Here is a 4,470-nt window from a genome sequence, read left to right as displayed (position 1 = left end):
CATGATGAGAAAAATTAAATTTGAGAAAGCCGTTGATGCAGCTAATAAAGGGTTTAAGGTAACATAATTGCACTTAATTTTCTTTTCAAGGAGGCTGATTGGTGGGAGTTTTCCCTTAGTACATTTACAGCGAAAGTTTTTGTTTCGTTGTTACGAATGCTGCGCATAGAGCTGCAATTGTCGCTTGCTGAGCAGAAAAGTATTGTCTGGCGAGGACAGCGACGTCCTGTGTTGGGGGTAGTGCGGTGTGGCCGTAATTTACGGCGCCTGTCCGGTGATTAGGTGAATTTAGGCCACTTTCATATTGGCCCTGTTCACATTTTTCACCGCAGGCATAAGAGGGACTAGGAATGGCTTGCTTGCTCACTTTGAAGGCAGAAATAAAGACTCTCGAACATGTGTTTCCGAAAACTCACGAGAGGTTCCAGGTGCTAAGTGCCAGTGTAGATGAACTTACGTGCCGTGGTCATTGGAAGGCATGGAAAGAAGCATGACATTCATGCCCATATCACGGTGAGTCTTAAATTCTTGCAGGCACCATATTGCATTGAGTTGTGCAAGTGGCATTGGCTGTTCTCTTTGTCTTGACAGTGTCCATTTGGTTTGTTTAATTTGGAAGCTTTCAACATGATGCATGTAAATATCATGTAAAACATGCAACATTGTATTTTGCAGTAGGACTTACAATGCAGAAAAGGGTCATGAAATGTGTTGGGAACCATATTTCCTTGTTGCTATCTGGGAAGAATTCAAGGTCAGTGTCTCAGGTTTAGGACATTCTGTGCATTGTTATTAAGTTGCCACTAAAGCCAACTCTGCAATGCTTGCTCATAAGGAATCAGTGTTATTTCACTGCTCGAAATATTATAGCAGGATGGCATATTCCTCAGAACGCACTTGCATGTACCGTCAGCCACCATACCTTGTTCCACTTACTGCCCTAAAATGTCATTGCTTAGGCTTACTGTTTCATTACATTGTCTCTGTGTAGGTATGAAGTAGTGTTATTGGTTTGGTAATCCTGTCTCATTGATTTTTTCATAGCACCAGAAGTAGAGCAATCATTAATTATATGGCCAATTTGATTCTTGAATGCCAGCCAATCTGTAAGTAATAGCAAGGATCATGGCAAGTCATGAAGCACAGCTTAAATCCCACCCTTGAAAGGCACCAGGCTGCTCAATTTGGGTCAGAGAATGAGTTATATTGGTCATTTTCTTCAACCCAGGCCAATGCCCAAAAATGGAAAGCCTGTCCTGGTGTTGGCTACAGGCCTGACATTAAACAAATACATGCTGCATCAAACATGTCTGGCATAGCAACAGCAATGCTGCTAAAATTTCAGAGCATGTACATTTAGATAAAGTTCTCTGAGTCTGGTGCACAGTTGTCACCAACTGAAGTGTTGGCAGACTAGAGTCAATATTTCAGTTGAAAATAATATTGTGAGGGTAACTGTAAGGAAACATGCTTTGAGGAAGTGTTTCAAACAAAAAGAATTGGAAGATGTAGGGAAATGGAAAAGGGCAAAGGAAGATGTTGGCCTAGCATGAGCTCCCACACACAAGCCTGAAACACAGCTCACCTACCTTGTATAAATGGTGAAATGTGCATTGCATGGATTTTGGTATACTGGGCATCCAGTGGCATGAGCTGCTTCATGGTATGATATTCCACCTGTTTTATTATTTGCCCTTGTAAAAAATAAAGGAGCCATCGTAACTTTCATTGTTTGCCCCAGCCATAACAAGGTCCTGTTCATGTCCATCATGTTTGTAGATTGTGATGCCTACTAACATGGTACCTTGTCAGTAGTGAGAAGAGGTGTGATTTTGGCGGTTCCTTAGCTATTTACAATAGCTGCGTTTGCATGCATTGCATTCGCACAGACAGTCATTATCATAACTTTTCAAAACCATTCTGTGATTCAATGAATGCACCCTAAGATCTGGCTTATTTTGTAAGTGTTACAACCATGTGAGGAAAAAATAACAATAAGAATGATGTGGTGTACTCTGGATTCATTTGGTACATTTCTGTTTGCCAGCACACCTTGACTTACCCTGCTCATATTCAGTGAATTTAGCCTTAGAGCAATATGTCTGGCAAATGGCTACATAACAGTGCATTGACTGCTACATAACAACACAAAAGTTCTTTCATTATGCTATTTAACAGTACAATTTTGTGTTCATTATCTGGTTGCTCATGATGCTGTAGCCTGCAGCTTTTGATAGATTGTAAGCAGAATTTAGAAATGACAGAATTAATGGTTGCAGCTCATCTACTTCATGCAGTATTTTGTTAATTTGTGCTGGTAAAAGTAAAAATATTTATGTTTTGGTATCTGTTAATACTGAAAATTTAATTCTTTAGCTCATAAAGTTGTGTTCCCATGAACAACACCATCCAGAAGATGTTATTGCTTAAACCTTGATGACCACTTCTTGATTTAGACCCTCATAATTATATGTCTTTCCTGAGCTCTTTGGCAAATATGTTATGTCCCCTCAAGATATTTTGTTTCATAATTGAGAGCTTCTCTTACTCTTGTGCGAGACACTGATATTTATCAGCTACCATAAGATTAGTTTAGTTTCTTGCTGGTTGCAATGCCTTGAAAACTTGCTTTGTCACAAGTAGATACAAAATGTCATATTGAGACATGATTTTGTGAATGAAATTGAACTCCCATGAAATTCTTGTTGTGTTTGTAACACTTTGTGAAAATGCCTATCATGACAATAAACACTATCTTCTCTCACATTTTGTGCCTATGTGCTTGTGACGTGCTCAAACATTGAATTATCTGCTGTGCAAAAATTAAGGCTGGAAATAAAGCTCATCATGCTCCTTGACATCAGTTCAGAATGAATTCTGTGCCATCTGGGGTAAGTAACTCATGGTAACGTTATCCAATTTGCATATATTTGCCAGAAGAATGGTTTCCATTGATGTGTTGGGACAGCTTTTTTCCAAATTTCTCTTATGGCTCCTTGTGATATCTCTGCCATCAAATTGAAAAATGTTGGTTAGAAATCAGCTTGAAGTGGTGCATTGATGAGCAAAATGTTAGAGATGTTTTGCTGTCTGTACCTACCTTGATTTTTAAGAACACCATCCTGGGAATTAATGGATGATGTGTTGTGAATATAAGCATGGACAATGATGGATGATGATGTGAATATAAGTATGCCGCACTTAGAGAATGAGTTATAAGGCAAGTACTTTTTAAGTGGGGTTGTCTCGTAATTTGCATTAATTTTTTTATTTTGGGTCATTGGTTTTTATTCCAAGGCCACATGTCAGGTATGATTCTATAATGCTGGGTTTCCATTTAATTCCAAGATATGTGAATCCATCAGGGGCACAGCCAAGGGAGGGCCCCAGTGTGCAAGGATCCTCTCCACTGACCAGTTCCTTCTACCATAGAAGGTTCCTGAAAGAAATCTGAAAATCTGTGCAGTCATATGCTTGGAGCTCTAAGCCCTTTGCTTGAGACAGTCCTGGTTTCACCCTTGGAATTCATGTAATTGATGGCCTCCCCAACATTAGTAAACAAAAGCAAGCATCATGCATTTTGTAACTACCATGGTTTGTGGGTCAGAAGACCCTCTTAAAGCAACATTGGCATAAAGGCCACTATGCCTGATGCCCAGCTGCATCTCCCCTGTTCCAAGTTTTGTGTGAAGTCCACTTGGTCTACTTCCTATGAAAATCTTACAAGTTTTGAGTTTCATTCCACTTACTATGGCTTTTTTCACTGCCATTGGCATTACTTTTTGTGGTTTTCACAACCAATTAGATCATTTTGTGGGTCTTTTGCTTGCTTTCAAGTGCTTTCTTTCCTTAGTAGAGTACTTTCCAGCTCATTTCACAACTGGATTGAGTGGCAGCTGTTCATGCTCATATTATGCTAGCATGTCTTGTGAAAGCCTGAATGGCTCGGTCTGTCAAGTGCATTGCTGTCTTTGTGCTGGCACATCTTTCTCATCCAGTCATGTAATGGCACATTTTCTGGTATCACCATCTCCTGATTGATGTTTTATGTCATCTTGTGACTCCATGCCATGATGTCATTTTAAGTCTCAGATTAATCATTGACAACTTGGAAACATGTTGTCAATGAGACCATGTTATCAGTGATGACGCAGTGCGCTCGAAGCGCGGTGTAGCGGGCGTTGCGAATGCGTAGAAACATGTGCAGTCATCGGACCATCATCAATCGTGATCAACATCATCCGTCACCCAAGGGGGATCAGACTGGGCACGTTCGTGACCCTATGTCAAGTACTTGTTCCCAGCCGTCGCCGGGCGAGAGCTGTGGCGGTGTGTCACGGTGGCTCCGCCCCGTCAGTGCCCTACATTCGGTGGCTGCGTGTGACCCGATGCGCCCCGGCCGCCCCCAGGAGACGTACTCGCGGACGCCACCGGTCTGGTTCGCCGACACGGAGGACCCTGTGATAACAA

Source organism: Pollicipes pollicipes, unplaced genomic scaffold, assembly GCF_011947565.3.
Source record: "Pollicipes pollicipes isolate AB1234 unplaced genomic scaffold, Ppol_2.1 Scaffold_4219;HRSCAF=4965_pilon_pilon_pilon, whole genome shotgun sequence".
NCBI classification, from domain to species: Eukaryota; Metazoa; Arthropoda; class Thecostraca; order Pollicipedomorpha; family Pollicipedidae; genus Pollicipes; species Pollicipes pollicipes.
The sequence above is the reverse complement of the archived record's forward strand: the minus strand, read 5'-3'. Positions refer to the sequence as shown.